At 42.5% G+C, this 20,248-nt stretch overlaps 1 pseudogene; it reads left to right on the forward strand.

The window, feature by feature from the left end:
• The first annotated feature begins 14,985 nt into the window (after nucleotides 1-14,985).
• LOC114508442 lies at nucleotides 14,986-17,231 on the forward strand (annotated as a pseudogene).
• Nucleotides 17,232-20,248: the final 3,017 nt, after the last annotated feature.

Raw genomic sequence — 20,248 nt, forward strand, 5'->3', positions numbered from 1 at the left:
GCATAAAATATTCCATCATTCCTAAGACACAAGAGCTGTCTGATAGTGCTTTGTCAACAGCCTTCTCATTGTGCACACTTCTGTAGCCACACTGAGCAACCACAAGCATGGTACGAGACTGTACTCATGAAAACCAAGGTACTCACAGTGCCGCCAACCAAAATAGTTAATGTAAGGCCAGATACTTCAGGACCCGCTGGAAGAATTTTTGGTATGAGTGCTGTAATTATACAGTGCTTCAAAAAGCCTACTGCCTAACAATGAATTGCAACGGTTTTTATTTTCCTCTACTTGAGCCTTCAGATGGGTAGTAAATGAACCCAGTGACTAAAGATTACCTAGTTGATAATTAAAGTCATTACTTTTCTTTTTTATTGAACAGAAAGGAAAAAATGTTGCCATGTGCAAAATACAAAGGTTTGTTTAAGAAATAAACTTGACCCATAAATGGCTGACTTCTTATCATCTTTTAAAAAGATAGTTCCTTCACAAACTAAACTACAGTATTGTTTTCACCTCATTTCCCATAGGTCCAAAGTCTTCAGATTAAACAGAAGGGAAGTAAAATAGGTATTAAATATTAATGACTCTATGCAGTGGCTGAGCAGAACAAATAACTGACAGGCAAGTTCCAGATTTTATGCATTGCTCTGGGAAAGGTTCCCAAACCTTTCAGCAGGGGCTGCCTCTCTGTGACCTGCATTATTTTGATTTCCTTTATGCTTGTATTTAGATTGCATAACTAAGAATATAATGCATGCTTTTGCCCAATCATTCAAAACAATCAGAGGCTTTATATGCAGATAGCTCTCCCATACATACAGATCCTTGGGAGATACTTCTCCCCCTCAAAGAAAAAGATGGACAATGTGGAAAAGAAGAACAATGACAGAAGAGGACAAGACAAGGAGATGAGCTTGTACCAGTGGATTAATGCAACCTAAAGTTATTTCCGCATATTGTCACACCAAACCACATCTCTATTTGTCTCCCCTGTCACTCACTCCATGTTGACAAGTCAGTCTTGACTGACATTATTAGCCCTGGAAGCACTAAGCATTCTTGAAGTACATTGTGAGAAGGAGAGAAGCTGAAACTATTCAGAGCTGTAGGTGCAGCTAGAAATGAAGAGTTCAGTCTATCAGCGAACTTTTCCTAACAGGAGCGCAGTGTCGGAGGTATGCATCCGCAGTGAAACATGAAAACACGTTATCTATGCCTTTAGAAAATGAGAGGCAAAGCTTCTAGGGTGGAGTCTGTGTCTGAAAGGATATGGAAAAAGACCTCTACATGATCTTTCTTCAAAAACACTACTATTCCCTGTCTCTTTAAATTGAGTGCCACAGGTAAAGGGAGCACCTCCAGCTGCAGACTGGGGGCTCACCCACCATTTAGGAGCGCTGATGGGAACTTTGCCCTGCTAGGTGCTGAGGAAGCTTCTCTTGAGGGACTAGGCTCTGGATCATAGGTACAAATAATTTCAAAGAGAAGCCCAATTTTCTTGTCAGGCTTAGTAATGACGAAGTGGTGATAGTATGGGGGATGAGCAGAGGGACGTGGACAACTAGAATGTTCTGCATTTCTCAAAGCACCAGCCTTTCAACTACACTGGGCACTCCAAATTTGGTGAGTTGTATTGAAGACAATGTTCAGTAAGAATTCTCTTCAGCAATAAAGAAGATTCTCTTGTATTTATGGAGTTTTCTTTTTTTTAAACAACTAACTTCACTGTATTTTTTAAAGTTTTTATTTATTTATTTTTAGAGAGGGAAGGGAGAGAGAAAGAGAGAGAGAGAAACACCAATGTGCGTTGCTGGGGGCTGTGGCCTGCAGGTATGTGCCCTGACTGGGAATCAAACCTGCGATGCTTTGGTTCGCAGCCCGAACTCAATCCACTGAGCTACACCAGCCAGGGATTTATGGAGTTTTCTGATTAATGAGGTGACCCAACACTGGAAAAAACTAGGGAAAATGATACAAGCACTCAGTCTGATAGATCTGTAAGAAGAAAGAAGCTTTCGGTCTGGAAGGAAGCCTTGTGATTCCACTACCTAATAGCAGATGGTCGAACCAGACCATGTACCAAGTGTTTCCTCTTCTATTATTTATATGTGTTCTTAATTTGCATAAGAAGGTCCGGTTCTCACTGAGTACAGCTATAACAACTGGAACAGCTGTTTGGGGCTCCAAAAGACAAGAGCAGCAGGTGCGTTGGGAAGGAAGAGCAGAGCTCAGAGTACCACCAAACCTGCACTGAGTTTATCATTTTGTTTAACCCCCCAACTAGAAGTCAGGGCGGCCAGAAATTCTAAAGTGGAAAAACTAAGGCATGTCCTGCTACACAGAAGAAGTAGGGAGGAAAGTTTTAACTCTTTTTCCCTATAAGTTTGGATGTGCAAAGCCATTTTCAAATGTCACCCATGACAAAGCCTTGGCTTTGGAGATCAGTCAGATTTAATGTCAAATGGTAGTTTCTCCATTCAGAAGTTCAGTAACCTTGACAATGATATCATCTCTCTGAGATGCCTTCTCCACATCAGCACAATAATAATAATACATTTTAAGACTTTGTACACATTACACCTCTGTGTTGCTAAAAGTTTTCACTGTGGGAAAATTCAATGTTTCTCATTTCATGTATAAAATGGAATACAAGGTCCTTTATAGCTTTCTAATTCAAGGTGTCATTTATGTCATTTCTTCAATCAAATTTCATAGGCTAAAGTTTTCAGAAAAATGTACAGATACAATGCCCAATCAGGTTACTCTGAGGTTAATTCTCTAGTTTCCTTCTCTGTGCTCACACAGCAAGGTCAAATACACAAGTTCCCTTGATTAAAATCCCTGGTTCTCCTTGGCATTTAAATTGGCCTAGGCATTTTGGTTGCTTCAAAATTCTCAAGTAGATTTTATTCTGCTTCTAGCCAAGACGGCAGAATAGGTGAACTCTGTGCTCACCTCCTCCCACAACCACACCAAAATTACAATTAAATTATAGAAGCACCATCACTGATAGCCACCTGAAAACTGTGCATGAAAAAGGAGCCTCATAGGAAACCTGACAAGCCCAGGGGAGGCCTGCATGATGGCCTGACAAACTCATAGACAGAAAGTAACTACATTGGATGGTCTGACATTAAAACTTTCTAACTAAAAGCAGGTCACGGTGATCAGTCATGTCCTAGGCTAGAATCTTCTCTGACAAAGGTCAGTCTTAACTGAGCCTGTCTATTTTATTATTGCATCTACCACAACATGCCTCTGGAACGTCAGGGTAATTTTCTTTTTTTCAGACCCCTAAAAGCACCAGAGCAGAAACCACAAAACCCCTCATTGATCCTGTTGTTCTGTTAATTGTTTTTTTAAAGATTTTATTTGTCTTTTTTAGAGAGAAAGGAAGGGAGGGAGAGAGGCAGAGAAACATTGATGTGCCAGAGAAACATCAATCGGTTGCCTCTCACACGCCCCCAAGCAGGGACCTGGCCCACAACCTTAGCATGTGCCCTGACTGGGAATTGAACTGGCAACCTTTCCATTCATACACCAATGCTCAAACCACTGAGTCATACCAGCCAGGGCATCATGTTAATTGTTAACTGCTAACTATGCTATACCTACAAATGTAAAAAAGCATGGGTCTATTCATTTCACTTTTTTTCCAGTACCAGAGATTTTCCCCCTTTGCTTTCTCATGCCTCCCTAATCTATATCCAATAGATTTCAGGTAACACCCATCTGCCTCCTCCTCTGATTGTAATGTATCAAGGAAGGTGCAAAACTGCCATTCTCTAAGAGCATTTTGCTTCCCAGCAATTGTCATCAGTTTGGCTTAAATTATCTCATAAAAATTCTCTTCAGGCTCAAACATTTCTTAAATTGAAAGGAGCACCTAAACAGAATTCCTATTACTGTGGACACAGAGAAGAAGCCACATTGAGACTAGTAGAGGAGGGGGAGGATGCAAAACAAGCAGGTGCCACACCCACAGTGTGAGGATTAAAAATCAGGAGGCACATCTTAGCTGCATATGTATACCCTGAGGAGTAAGGGGCCCCAGCCCCACACCAGCCTCCCGAGACCAGTGCACCAGGACCAGGATTCTCCATAACGTCTGTCTCTGAAAACCAGCAGAAAGCCAAGAAGGACAGGGGGCTACTGGAGATTGAGGCAAACCTCTTAAGGGGCCTGTGCATGGACTCACTCACTCACTCACAAATTCCCTCACTTGAAGCTCCAGAACAGGAGCCATAGCTCAAAAAGCACCAGGGACACACAGGAAGGAACTAAACTGACTAACTTTAGGATGATGGCTAAATAGTCAGAAATAGGGACCCTCTGGGGACAGAAGTGCTAGCAGGTGCCATTGCTCCTTTGTTGAACTCTTCCCATTACCCATGCAACCCAGCACAGACAGATGCCAAATCTGTGCTTTCTATTACCTGGTCTAAAGCTGTTCACCTGCCTGGTAGTTCCCTGAGACACTGCCTCACCCAACTCACCCACCAGGTCCAAGCTCTTCCAGCAGCTCCTCCTGTCTCAGGTCTCACTGCGGACTTTTCCAAAATCTCTCGAGAGTTCAAACACCCCAAGCAAGATCATCCTATTTCAGCATGCCTTGTCACTCTTGCTAAGTGCCCCCAAGCTCAGCATAATGAACAACAGGTCTCAATTTGCACTGTAACTTTCATTAAGTGGCCCTGGGCCTGGAATGTAGCTTCAACTAAGCAACCAGAAGCCCAGCACAAGTGGTAACTGACCTTGACCTGCACTGAAGCACCAACCAAGAGACTCCAGAACCAACATACTAGCTGTTTCAGACCACAGCAAAGTGCCACCCAACCAGCTCCACCAATGACACACCCTAAGGGCAGACGCAGCTGGGACCAGAGCCCAACTAAAGTAACTCCCACTTGGTTGGGTCAGCATCCACACCACGGATCATTCTCTGTCGTCACAAATAGCTCTCACAGACAGGCAGCCTCAGGGTCAAACCCACCCACTGACATGCCAACAGCAATCAGGCTCAACTACAACAGAAGGTCACATGCAACCCACACAGGAGATGCTCCTGGAGCACCCCGCTCAGGTGACCAGGGAGACGGTGCCACTGGTCCCCACAGGACACCTTCTACATAAGGCCACTCTGTCAAGACTGAGAGACACAGCACATCTGCTTAATACATGGAAACAAAGAGAGAAAAGCAGCCAAAGTGAAGAGACAAGGAAATGTGCCCCAAATGACAGAACAGGAACAAAAGTCCAGAAAAAGGACTAAATGAAACAGACAAGCAATCTACCAGAAACAGAGTTTATAACACTGGTTATAATAAACTTGGGGAAAGAATATATGAACTCAGTGAGAACTTCAACAAAGAGGTGGAAAACATAAAAATGGAGATAGAAAAACATAAAAAGGCCAGTCAGAAATGAAAAATATAGTAACTGAAATGAAGAATACATTGGAGGGAAGCAGTAACAGATTAGATGAAGCGAGGGTCAGATAAGCGATCTGGAAGACAAGGTAGCAGGAAAGAAAAACAATCAGAACAGAACAAGGAAAAAAGAATCCAAACAATAAGAATATTCTAAGGGACTTCAGGGAAAACATCAAGTATACCAGCATTATCATTCTGGGGGTACCAGGGAGAAAAAAGAGAAAAAGATTAAAAATCGATTTGAAGAAATAATGGCCAAAAACTTCCCTACTTGGTGAAGGAAATAGTCATACAAGTTCAGAAAGCAGAGTCCCAAACAAGACCAACCCAAAGTGTCTCACAAAAAGACACATCATAATTAAAATGCCCAAGGTTAAAGACAAAGAGAGAATATTAAAAGTAGCAAGAAAAAAAAAAAAACAATTAGAAACACATAAGGGAATGCCCATAAGACTTTCAATTAATTTCTCAGCAGAAACTTTGCATGCCAACAGAGACTGGCACAAAATATTCAGAATTTCTCATATAAAATACATTAATATCCTAAATAACTTGTTAATTACCCTTTCAATAAATGCCCTAAAATTTTCCTTCATAATGTTTCAAAGGAACAATTGCTCAAATTGGTACTTCAAGGGGGACAGACTAGAATGATTCTTAATATCTCTTTCTTGTTCTGACATTCTATAATTCCTTGATTTGTAGGAGTTTTAGAATATATAAATGTATAAAAAAAATTTCCTTCATAAACATAGCTAAATAATGAATCCCTGTTCCAACAAGAGTTCAAGAGTATGTGCATGTGTTACTGGGGAAAGACCCCAGTCAGGGGGATCCCCCCAAGCTTGTTCCTCTGTTCTTGCCTTACTCACAAGAGACAAATTCAAGCAAGAGACAAACACATATATAGTGGAAATGAGATTGCAAGTTTATTTATGAAACATATACAGGCACAAATCTGCAAGCAGGTACCTGGCTGATCTAAATACCCAACACGTACAGGAAATAAAGTTGTCGGAAAAATTTGTTCTAATCACTTGAGCTGAGGCTACAAGTGGGCACCCAGCTAATCTGAGTGTGCCAACTATTGGGGTTCAGGAGTTATATACTTCAGTCAGTTTCTAGTCCCCCCCCCCTTCTAAACCTTAGGAATAATGTATAGCTACAAAAGCTTTCTTTCTTAGCCAGTAAAGGCTCTTTGTCATAGTTAATGAAACTGCTACAGAGACTCTCTTTCCCAGCACAGGGTCTCAGGGACTCCCCTCTTCCTGCACTATCCCTGCTTGTGATGTTCAGACACCTGGCAATCTTATTGGACCAGGCCCAGGACTGCTGAGTCAATGGATGAGACATGTCTTCCTCCTCCTCCCTGCCTTGGTTTACTACCTATCCTACCTAACATAGGATGGGGCAGAGTCTCCCATAATCAAATTGTGAACTTCTTGAGAACAAGGGCATCTCTCGTCTTGTTTTCTACCTTGTACAACCTATTCAGCACAATTGAGCTGTCGGATAATGACAACCAATTCCAGTTTGCAGGTGGTCAAAGCCTGACCATTCTACAGTTTCAGTAGAATAGGGTTAATATTCAAAAGGTAGACATGTGAATTTTTAAAGTTTCTTTTTTCATGATAAAGCAAAATAGTACTCTATAGAAGGCACTACATAAAAGTTCACTAGTTCTTTGGTGACTGATTCAGGAGTAGTCTAGGTGGACCCATGAATGAAGTGTTACCTAAAAAATACACATGTTTACCGGTAGGTAAATAAACCTCTTCAGAACCACAGGTGAGCATCATATTCATTTGTTTTCCTACTTTATTCTTCTCACATGATTATCTTCAACTTTCTATTTCAGCCTATTATCTTTTTGATAATATCAAAAGATGACTATGGCTTCCCATGAATGTATTGAACACCTATGACTCCATCTCTCAGACAGAGAAAAAATATATAAGGATTGAGCCAATTTTGTCACTGTTCAAATGAATCCTTGTTTTAAAAAATAAAATGCATGCCTATCATTTCTCCCTCACTTAGTTCTGATTACAATTCACAAAATGTTTCCTGGAGAATAATCAGGAAGAAACTTGCACCTAGACTATTCACGACTTTCATATAATATATAAGTATGCCCCTGAATGACTAAGTGAAGATTATACTTGTGCCTGCTAGCCATATGCACATGTATCAATGAACAAGATCACTGACAAAGCCCACTGAAGATTTATAAACATACAAATATAGAAGTATATTCCCCAACCAACTTTTTCCAGGGATCCACAGCCTTAAATGACCAACTGAGCTCATCATTTCAAAAACTTCATGTGCATACAGAAATAACATGACCAGAAAGCTTCTGTTTCCCATATAATGTGTACCTATGAAGAAAAGGTTTACTTTACTCCAGTCTTAATAGGGGGGTTTATCATACATGGTCACAGATGACTGTTTATGAACCTGTTCATTCGACTCTTGCCAAACCTAGTTTTTCTTAGCAGTTAGCAAGCATATTCTTAACCTTGGGTGTTATTGTTTTAACCAAGGCTACACATTCACGCTTAAACACTTTCAAGCAAATCAAGACATTTTTCAAGGAACATTATTGGAATCGTGGAGCCCATAAGGATTCTGAAGAGATCAGTCTTCAGATTTCTGCCCACTCTGTTGTATGCACACAACCAAGATCTCTTAGCAGTAACTTGGGCCATGTGACATTAAATTATAATGAGCCACTAAAGGAGAAGGGAAATGTCAACATCCAAAGCCATCTAATAGCTCACAGCTCCACGTACCAAGAAAATGAAAAACAATTTTATGATTTGCATATTTTAGCAAGTGTTTCTTTTTTTATCTCAGATAACAGTTTTTAAATTCTTTTTATTTCAGTATTTTACACAGGTTACAGAATAGCTGGAGAAAGCAACCGCACTCTCCTCCATAGCTCACCTCAGTCATTCTCTGTAGATTGAATTAAGTTTCCATCTTAATTAGCCAAGGGCACATAAACTTCTCAGAAGTAAATTGGGCACACAGAGCAGAAAGAGAGTGCAGCTCAGAGGGGCCTTCCCCAGCTCCGGGTTCTCCAGCAGAAAGTAAGGCTGCCAGGGATGCTGTACACACAGCTCAAACTATAAAATGAGGATAATATTGCCTAAGGAATTACGAAGGTTAAATGAGAAAACCTATTAACAAGAGAGACATCTCAGATTTAGCACTCTTGGGCCCTTAACTAGTCCCGCACTAACTTAGTTACATCTCCTCAGTGTTTTTGCTTCCCCCCACATGCAACGACCCTTGCACATTCCAAAGAAAGTCCCCAATTTTGCTGCAGCATGGTCTTCTCTAATCAGAGCTTGTATCATCCTGGCAGACTCTCTACTAATGGTGGAACACTTCCACTAAAGGAAATGTTGGCAAACTTGGGTGCTCTTAAGCCTGGAACAAAACTCAGAATCAAGGAGCATATATAAAAGATCCATGGACCTGGACGATGTAGTGGGGATTGACTATGGAAGTGAGCGCGGGCTGGGTGGAGAAGGGTAAAGGGTTCCAATTGCTATAATTGGAACAACTGTAACAGCATAAACAATAAAACATTTCAAAAAACCCTCAGGATTAGTGAGGTCACATCTTTACCCGGAGGAAAAAATTCAGAGTCTGCACTAGGGTCCCTTAACAACATCTCTGCCCCTTGGTCTTCAGCCCTCTGGAAAGCCCATTGTTCCTACACATATTTTTGCAATTCAACTGAACAAATATTTATTAGTAACTTGGTATATGTTTGCTGCTGGGGCACAACAGTTAGCAACAGAAATATGCCTCTGCTCAGGAGGTTGACAATCAGATATGGACATGATCAATCAATTATGCACCTAGGAAGAGTGGGAAGTAACATGAAGGAAAATCATGGTGAGAAAATGCGTATGTGTGTGTGTGTTAAAGAATGAGGAGTGATGAAGAATCTAAGGAGCTTTGGGAAGGATCAGTTTGAGTTGAACTGGTCAAAAAGGAAGGATAAGACAATATCTGGGAAGGCCCTGAAGCAGACAGATGACATCATGAAGTTCAGTGCAATTCTTGGTGAGGATGGAGACCACTCAGATGAAGCGCAGGCAAGGCCTTGCTGGGCACACTAAGGATTCTGCAGTGTTTGCTGATGCACTAAGAAAGGGCTGCAGGGTTTTAAGGAAAAGAATCAGGATCCCATCTGATAGAAGCAGTGCGAAGTGCACTGTGGCTGCAATGTGCAGAGCAGACTGCAGAGGGCGCAGAACTGGAAGCACGGAGACCAGTCAAGATGCTGTTGTGCCAATGCCATTGAGAGATGGTAACCACTTGGTCTCAGGTGATGACCACCCAGATGGAGGGAAAAGGTAGATCTCAGATACATCATGAAAGGGAAATAGATTAGTGATGGGTGAGAGGGAGAGATAGAAATCCAGGAAATTTTCAAATTTCTGAGGATCTAGCAATCTTTATATGAGGTGGGTGATATTACATATAACCTCACAGATCTGTTTGTGCATTTGACAAACATTTCTGGAGCTCTCAGCACAGTGATTTACAAAGTCAGTGACCCAACTTGGAATACTGACTCTGCCTCTAATTAAATGGTGACCTTGAGCAAGGTTGTTGACCATAACAAGTACGAAGATCCTCCAACACTATCCAGAAGCACTTCCGAGATTTCTGAGATTCCAGAGGCTTTGTCCAACAGGTGGAGCACACATCGGTGAGGGGAGCAAATCCTGCTCCTTAGAGATTTAATCATGCATCATCGGCCTAGAGAGTGGCATCAAATCCTATTCCTGAGAAATGACATTTCTCTTAGCGAAAGTCACCAGAGTACTGTGACCTTTAAGTGAAACAGCATTTCAGAAGCGTCTTCTTGAGCTAACAAATGACAAGAACTGTGCCAGCTGACTGCTTCCTTCCAGAGGTGAAGATTGTAGCAGCAGAAGTTTGCAGACTTTGATATCTATAGGGTAACAGACGGGGTGGAATGGGTGGGCCCAGCAGAATCCTAGCCGTCCAGTGTCATCTTATTCATTTTTCAAAACTGCAAACGGACACTTAGTCTCAAAGCCAGAACTGACTATGGCTGATTGGAAAAAAAAACATGCTTGAATGAACAATACAGCAGATACTCATTTCCAGCTACTGCATTTAAAAAGAATGCAGAAATCAGGATTTTTATAAGAACTCTCCTAATATTTAAAGGCTGGCTCCATTTTTACAAATGAAATGACATGTGAGACAAATAAAACCCACCTGAAGGCCAGATGCCAGCCCCTGGCCTCCAGTTGGGATCTCTGGTTTCCCCTGGCCCCCCTAGAACCCTGTGGGGTCACATGGCTGGGAGAGAGTGGGCTGGAGGGGATTTAGACAGTGACAACACAGCAGTGTGACTCTGACGCAGGAACCCTGCCTCCCCGGACAAGCAATGCTCCAAACTGACATGAAACATGAAGGCAGGAAAAGGAGTGGAAACGTGAAACTGGAAGATGGACAATTCAGTCACTTCTCTCCATAATTACTTACAAGTTTCTGAAGAGGAAGAATGCCTGCCTTTAGATGTATTCTGACTTTAGCCCAATTTAAGGATGTCAGATTTAAACAGATTCCAAATCAACTAATTCAGTTTCTTTGATCTGCAAAATGGAACCCTTTGTAAGAAATCAAAGCAATTTTCTTACACATGAAAAAAAAATGCTCTCAACAATGTTTCTTCTATTCAGTTTAAGGCTTGAGCCAACTCTGCTGGAATAAAAATAGGTACGGTACTCATGTATATCTACAGAGTACAACCAGCAACTTCTGTCCAAATGTCTTTAACTGATCCTGAAAGCTTTATTGTAAGGATGAAACTCATAACATTTCTCCTAAAATTGGCGTTCAAGGGACATCAGTCACCATAGGTATTAATACCATAAGTTAGCGCTGAGAGGCTTGAGGTCTGTGTTGAGATAGAGAGATGCAGAACATTCGATATATACCTGCAGTGAGATCATTTATATTCTTGTTTTCCAGCCCTGGAGACCTTGGCACAAAGAAAAGGAAGGAGAGACATCAGGAGAGAAGGCATGACCTTTGCAACAGCAGAGAAGAGAATGTAAGTGGGAAAGAAGAATATGCAGAGAAATACAAGGGAGGAGCCGAACATGAGCAACCATGGGATCTTCTCACCTAGAATGTCTCCAGGTTTCCGGCGTGAGGTGGAATGCCACTGCCCCACAAAACAGGTCCAATATGGTGTATTTAGATACAGTATATGTTGATACTCTGCTGTTTAGTGGCCCATCATCATAGGTCCTCTCCCCAGTAATTAGAGGCACTGGGGAGCATTGACCACCAGGTGGCGCCCACAGCTTTTCCTTCCCATCTCAATAAAACCTGCTGTGAGGCAGAACAAAGCACACTAATTTATAGAGCTCATTTCACTTTACCTAGTTGCAAAGTGGTTTAAGAGGGTCTACCTCAATTTTTATGTTCACCCCAACTCCTCAAATGCCCAAACCAGATAACAAACAGAGTCAGGCATTCCACGTCTGAATAATTTAATTATAAATTCAAATCTACTCAACAAATGCTTCTGAGCACTCTCTATGTGCAAAGCTCTGGGGAATACACCAGCACTCAAAGCCTTAAAGCTATCACCTGTCTTGGTGGTGGTTGCATTCTAATGTACAAACAAAGGTTTCAAGAAATAATAGCAAATACAAATACACTGCAGGAAGAGAAACATGAAATGACACCCATTCACACTAAATCAAAAATAACAAATTAGGAGGCCAGGTGTAAGTTTACTTCTGCATCATTTTCAAGGATGTGAGGGTGTTACAGAGTGCAGCCAAGAGGGGGGCCCCAAATTGAGATTTGGAATGGGGCCCAGAACTCAGGGTGTCCAAAAAATATTAGGATGTCCTCACCGCCACCACCCACAGCCATTGGAGAGAGGACCACGTGGCTGGGGCAGTGGAGAGAGAGCCACGTGGCTTTGGCAGAGTGGGGACCCCCACAGCTTTAGAAGGGGGAACCACCACCCAGCTTTAGCAGAGATCCCAGCAACACAGCTGATGGTGGTGGGAACCGAGGGAGGCCTACCAGCCGAGACAGATTACTGGGAAGAACTGGGGGCTGCCTGAGCCATAGACTTCTATTTCCTTTCCTGAGATACAGTACCCCAGACTGGGAAAAGGGTAAAGGAAGGACTGTGTGTGTTTGTGGGTGTTTTAAGGGGCTTTGGGATTTTGATGAAGACATTAGCTCACTACTTTAAGTCTGTATAGCATTAAATAAACATTTCCTTTCCTTTTCACAAATCTCTGACATTGAGAGACATCTTTCCTCTGGCGGTGGACATAATGAACCTGGGGTGTTCCTTTCAGTAATAGTATATCGCCTCTAGGTCCCCCCTTGCTGTTCTGTCACAAGGGGGCTTTGACAATGGAGAGAATGTTATTTTTTAAAGAGGTCATCACAGTATAGCAAAAGAAGTTCACAAAAAATTTTCCCCTCTTACTTCCTGTGCTTTAGGATGTGACCCCGGGACCGCCCTGGGTACCTCCCACTGTGGTGGTGAGCAGACGGTGCTTCTTGGGGCACTCGCTGTGGCTCGGGAGTGGACACGGGTGCCACTACGGAGAGGCGTTGCTACTAAATCACTGGTTTCATCTCATTTTTCAGATGCAATTTCCATCCAGTCTATAAGAAACCCCTCCACACCATTGCAAGAAACATTCACTTCTAAAAATAAGTGGAAGTGTGTTTCTCCTGCTGGCATGTCAAGCTACCTAAAAAAAGAAACCAGCTCCACAGTGACGGTCTATTGCTCTTAAAAGTCCTCACTCTAGGAGGGCACAGCTTTTTAAAATCACACGTTCTCTTTAGATACTTTACACTCCACCCCACACTATCACTTTAAACCTATGAAATGTTCCTGTCTCCGTTCTCGTGGACACCGTGGCTGCCTCCTCCTGAGCTGCATTCTCTGACCTAGGAAGAATCTCCAGCTCAGATGCTATAACTAGCAAAAGGTAAGGCTCCCAGAAGTTGATATTTCCGTTCACTTAGATTTCTACCAAGATTAGATGCTTATCTTGACTTATCCCAAACGACTTTCTTTCCTACAAATTTGAAGAAGCAATCTTCAGCAGAAAATACTTGTCAAGAGATATTCCAGCAGGTCAGTGTGATGCTGGAGTGCCTTTCTTTATCATTTCTGTGTGATGTACTTCAGCAAGGAGCGGAGCACGGAAAACGTTCCAGACTCAAAACACCGTGAAGTTTTGTGACTTCAGCAATAATCCTAAAACGGTGAAGAATGTATCGTTTCTGTCCGCTGTACTTCCTGAGGATGTTCCAACATCTTTAGTTGAAGCGTAACTTATCCATTTAGAGTATAAGTGTTTAATTCTTGGTAAATAGTTTTGCTTGGAAAACCCAAAGTAAAAGTCAATGGCGCTTGAAAATACTTTCACACTTCTTTCGAGTTTCTCTCAGAATGGTTATATCAAGGCTGAATGGTTTGGCTTAGAAATCTTAGGTGTAAATTCGTAAAATGAAATAACAACAGAAAACTGGTCACCTTAGGTATAGCCTAATGCTATGACCACGTATCTCGGTCCCTGAAAATTACCCGGGTGGCACTGGTTTAGGGGTGTGGTCCCATTTGCTTGAGGTGCTGCCCGGTGGCACAGGCACTATGATGCTTTTCCTTTGAAGACAGCATCTGAGAAATTAGGGTATTTCTTTAAAGAAATTTGCCTAGCTTTTCTTAAATTAAGAGAGATAAAACATTACTATGTCCATGACTAGAAACTGCTCTGTGGCTTCCTCCTTTAGTAAGCAAATTAGTAAAAGGGGAGTAACTCCTGAATAAGTGGATGTCAGCAGCGTGAATCGCAGCGAGCCCCCAGGCATCTGACGCTGAGTTCACGCCCCCGGTGCGTCGGGCTGCAGGCCTTCTACAGAGGCACAGCCACAGCTCCTAGCGCACCTCGAAGAGCATGGTGCGCCCCCAAATGAGAGTCACCATCTTATCCAAACTCCTTATTTTACAGATGAAAAAATAGAGACCAAAGAATGGGACCGATGGTTCCATCATTTAAAGAATAAGTTAAAATCAGACGCCAAACCTCCTTGACTTCAAATCCATGCTCTTTCCATAGTGGGGAGGGTTCTTCCTATCACTATGCTATGCTATATGTACACATCTTTGTAATAAAAAGTTAAATTTGTTTAAATGTTACCTTGGATTATTTTCTAGCCCGTCTTCTATACATATCACCAGAAAGTCTACCCCGGAGTTAGTGGAAACCTGACTCGGAAGCCAAATCTCTGTAACGAGAATCACCCGCGAGGCTGCCTAAGTCTCTTCTGCGCGGGCGGGCTCTCCGCCTCACTAGCAGCGGCTGTCGGTGCAGCAGGGACAGGGCCAAGCGGCCAGCGCCCAGGAACTTACCGCGCTGCCAGGAATGCCCCGCCACCCTCACGCATTCGCATTCGGCAGCCCATTGGGATCTCCAGCAGCCTCCGTGCACACAAGATGCCCGTGGCCACCAGCCACAGAGGAAACCGCGGCAAGTAGTCTAGACCGCCACCCCCCTCGGGTTCCTCCAGGCGTGAAGCAGGTGCCAGGGGCTGGGCCGCTGCACCGGCCTCTCAGCACCCCGCCACGGGCACCAGTGCTGTCCAGACCAAGGTGGTGAAACAGATTCTTGGGGTGCTGTTTCATCGACAAGAAACTTCGTATCCTGGAGACGAAAACCGGCAGGCCTGATGATTACCAGGAGCGAATGAACAAAGATGAAAGGTTTAATCAAGATCATCTGGATGTCCTGTCTAAATACCAGGAAAACACAAATAACCTGGGCTGTGCAAAAGAATTACAGAGGAGTTTCATGGCCTTAAGACAAGACATTCAGAAAACAATAAAGAAATCAGCACCACAGGAGTGGCTCATGAGAGAAGACGCTGAACAAACACGTTTAAAAGCTGTACTTAGCACTACAGCATGTTTTAGACAAATTGGGGGATGAAGGAGTGCAAACTGACCAGAAACAAGGTTTGCATGGCCTGCCAATATTGTCTGAAGAGAAATTATTCTTGTTGGATGATTGTGCAAGTTATCCTTGTTGTACGAGTTAGCAGACCCTGAACGGGACATGAACTTGAAGTTGAATGAGCAGTATGAACAAGCCTCCATTCACCTGTGGGACTCGCTGGAAGGCAAAGAAAGATCTGTATGTGGAACAACATACAAAACTCTAAAGGAAATTGTCCAGCGGTTTCCCAGTCAAACTACTTTGCCAGCACTCACGACCACCAGAACGGGCTAGGTGAGGAAGAAGAGGCGGCCTCGGCACCTACTGTGGAAGACCAGGCAGCTGAGCTGAACCAGCAGAAGAATACACTGAACAAAGTGAAGCTGAATCAACAGAGTATGCAAATAGACAATTTATGGCCGAGACACCGTTCAGCGGTGGTGAAAAGGCGCAGGTGGGCGAGTGGACAGTTGAAACAGCCGAGGTGGTAAATTCACTCCAGCAGCAACCTCAGGCTGCATCTCCTTCGGTACCAGAGCCCCCCCCCCCCCCCCCCCCCCGGGACACCAGTGGCTCAGGCAGACCCCTGTGAGAAGACAGGGAGCACAGGACCTTATGGCACAAATGCAGGGGCCTTATCATTTCATACAGGATTCCATGCTGGATTTTGAAAACCAGACACTCGATCCTGCCATTGTATCCTGCACAGACTATGAATCCAGCACAAAATACAGACGTGCCCCAGTTCATTCTGAATCTAGATTTTCTCAACCTACCCAAGGTCCCGTGCAGCCACACGGGAGCTACACAGGTTCCCTTGGTTTCATCCACAAGTGAGGGTGTGCGGCATCTCAACCCTTGTACCAGCCATCTCATGCTATAGAGCAATGACCACAATAGGAGCCGACTGACCAGATTCAGGAAACAATCTCTTTAACCACAGCCCAGACTGCAGCAGCAGCATCCCTTCCCACTGCTTCTCAGCCCCAAGTGTTCCAGGCTGGGACAAGCAAACTTTCGCCTAGCAGTGGAAACTATGTGAATGCAGCTCCATTTCAATCCCTGCAAAAGGTATTCAATAGGAATGCCGCAGTTCCTCCTGTTAATGAACCAGTAACTTTAAAACAGCAGAGTCAGTCCCAGGCCACTCACACCCAGAGCTTTTCCAGTCAGCCTCACCAAGCAGAACAAGCAGAGATTCAGCAAAAACAGCTTTGAACAGTGGCTGGCACTTACCATGGTTCCCGGGACCAGCCCCATCAAATGACTGTAACCACCAGCAGCCTCCACAGCAGAACACTGGATTTCCTTGGAGCAGTCGCCCCATTACAACAACAGTCATGGTGTGTCTCACTGAGGCTCTCGTGGTACTAGAGGCTTGAGGAATGGATGCAGGGGCCCTGCCAATGGATTCAGAGGAGGACGTGATGGTTACCGCCCTTCATTCTCTGACACTGCAAACAGTGGTTGCATACAGCCTCAGTTCAGTGATCCCCGGGACCATTCTGGCTATTAGTGGGATGGATATCAGCAGAATTTCAAGTGAGGCTCTGGGCAGAGTGGACCACAGGGAGCCCCACAAGGTCACAGAGGGTCCTCAAGACCCAAAAGAGGGATACAACAAATGTCACTCAGCAAGTGCATTAATCTGATTCACAGGAGTATGTTTAATCACCAAAAACACACTGGCCAGTGTACCATAGTATGCTACCAGAAGAGTTAGTAATACCTATTCCTTCTCCCTTTCAGGAAACTTACTGTAAAGGGACTGTTCTCACCATGTAAAGAGAGGACTACAGCCAGCTTTGTATTACCTGGGTATGGAAGGGCACTATTTTTACTCTGCATGTTCTGTCCTCAGCATCGTCTTGAGCCTTGCACATGATACTCAGATTCCTCACCCTTGCTTAGGAGTAGAACACAATATCTCCATAGTTAATTCAAGTAACTTGGGAAAAACAAGATTGACTTTTGACATTGCATAAAAATCTACAAATCGGCCCCAGCCTTATTCAATGGTAATTGACAAAAAAGATTTCCTTTGATGGAAGACAGAAGAAGTGTGGTGTGGCAGAAAAACTGCATTTCACAGTTTTTCCAGTAAAATTGGAGCACTGAATGTTTAGATGCAGACTGAATTACATGTGGGCCCTTAGTCACATACAAGGTTGGCCACCAACTTTGACACCACCACTCATCCTCTGGCCAAAGGACTGGTTAAAAGTACATCGAACTTGCTTCTTAACAGCTGGTATGTGTAAGACAAAGCCAAAATGCAAAATTAGGCTTTCACCACCACTTTTTGAAAAATATGCAACAAATATGGGATGTAATCTGGATGGCCACTTCTGTACTTAATGTGAAGTATTTAGATACCTTTCTGAACACATAACATTTTCTTTAACAATGGCTCTTATAAGGATTAGTATTATATATCATTCCTTATGATGCTCGTTGCTCGTCACTAATCGTTGGATCTTGCTGTATCGTCACCTAAATTGGTACAGGTGCTGATCAAAATCCACAATGGATCATCATAACACTCTCGGTCACAGGTTTTCCTGCAGCCTAAAGGTTTTTAGAAGATACCAAGTGCCTGCTGCCACCACCCTCTTAAATTGCTATCTTTTGAAAAGCACCAGTACATGTTTTAGACTAATTTCCCTGTTTTAGGGAAATGACAGTCAGTAATTTCAGTTGATAGTATAAAGCAAAACAGAACATTTACAAAAAAAGAATCACACATGAAGTATATCAGTTTGTTTCATCCTCATTAAGTTCTCGTGTTTCTTTGGTATGATTCAATGAATGAAGTGACCCTTAATAAATGAAGCAACACATGATAAATAAATTTGTAAATTATAAAAAAGACACAGATATTAAGTATTTTATGTATTTATTAGTTCTAGCAGTTATTAATGTGTTATTACTATTTATTGAGTGTTGCTATCATCATATTCTCTTTTAACTGAGCTGTTCCATGGAGCTCAGCATTCAAGATGCTACTCTTCTACCTGTTCCCCTTTGTTTCCCTTTCTGCAGTCTTTTGAAATAATTCCTGCTTTAATTTTTATAGCTTTATAATCTTGAATGTTTCTTTCTACCTCACCCTACATTTGCTTCTTTCCCGGGGTCCGTTCAAATCGGAGACCTGCGTGCGTCAGCTCCTCATGTTTGCATGGCTTTGCAGGCTCCCCGGCTGCATCGCTGGGCCTCCTCCTGCTGGTGAGGACTTTCCCCAAAGCCTGCTTATTAGACATGCAACTTGGGCACATTTAGTACCTTCTTTAAGAATCAGTCCAGTGCCATCTGTAAAATGGAAACAAAACTACATAGCAAATTGTTTTCAGAATTAAAAATGGAGTAATTTTTACCCCAATCTTCCTTCTTTGTCTTATTTTAGATGACAAATAAGTACAAAGTAAACTGGAAAAAGTAAAATTGGGGAAAAAACAACTACCATTTGCTAATATTATGCTTATATTTATATAAATACACCTTAGACTTTTTAAAAAACTAAAACCCTAATTACATAGTTAAGGCTTTTTACTTACTGCCAATAACAGTTGAAGTCCTTTAATCTAGTGAACTAACAGCAAAGTACAAACTGTTCATCTGTCCCCAATAACTAAGAGAATAAAGAACAGGAAAACACCAAAAGCTCATGAAAAACATAAGTCTGGAGAGTAAAGGGGATGATACCTTATTCTGCATTAATAATGAAGATGAATAACAACTTCCACTCAAAAATCACCTTATAGTTGACTCATCACTTTGTGAGAACTGAGCATCAGTAGAACCAACAATATGTGAGTAATGTATGGGAATGAGTAAAATTAAATATAAAGCTGTCAAAGAAGAAGTTAGCTAATATTGTCAGACTACAAAGAATAACTAGAAGTCAGGGAGGGACAGGTTTTAGTTGAAGCTTAGACATAATTTCTAATTATTACTACCACTTTTTCACAGAATGAATTAAGGATGGAGGGCATCTTTACTGCATACAGCAGAATTTGTCAGGGTTTGATAACAGCGGTCTACACTTCCTGGGAATCCAGACTGCATGACCTGTATGTCCCCTCCAACTCTTGGATTCAATTAACTGAAGAGATGTAAGTGGCAAAAGAGTTTAAAGGCACACAAATGAGAATTCAAATTTGAACAAGATCATCTATTAAGCAGAGTACTTGATACACAGGAAATACAGTGAACCTGATTGCTCTCTTCAGAGAAAGAATCTTGAAGAGTTTTAGAACTTGCATCCAAATTCCAATCGGGTGAATTTTGTACAAGGTACAAAAAACCTACCATCTAAAGAACACATCAAAAACTCCATTTTTTAATTGTTTAAGAAGGGAAAAAAGTTAATAATTTTGCTGTTGCTCTAGTGCCTTCATTGTAGCAGCAGCTATGTATCTGCCTAACAACTGGTGTTTCTTCAAAAACAAAACCAACCCTTTTTCCCCACCCCAGGACGTCATTATTCCACTCTACCAAGAGAGTCTCTGAAATTAGATTCTCTGTGCAGAGCGCATGTGCTGAAAGTACACAAAAGGAGGACTGCGGAGTTTGGATTGCACGCTTGAGTGCGTGCAGGCTGTAAATGAGGAGCAAACACGCCAAAGATTGACAGCAATTGGGTAAACGTTCCTCACAGTGGAAAATTTGAGAGACTTTTCCACTGACACAAAACCAGAAAATAGCAAGACCGTCAACAGTCCAGGAATTTTAAAAATGTCTCACAGGTCCCTAGTAATTACAAAA

Source organism: Phyllostomus discolor, chromosome 11 (assembly GCF_004126475.2).
Source record: "Phyllostomus discolor isolate MPI-MPIP mPhyDis1 chromosome 11, mPhyDis1.pri.v3, whole genome shotgun sequence".
Lineage (NCBI taxonomy): Eukaryota > Metazoa > Chordata > Mammalia > Chiroptera > Phyllostomidae > Phyllostomus > Phyllostomus discolor.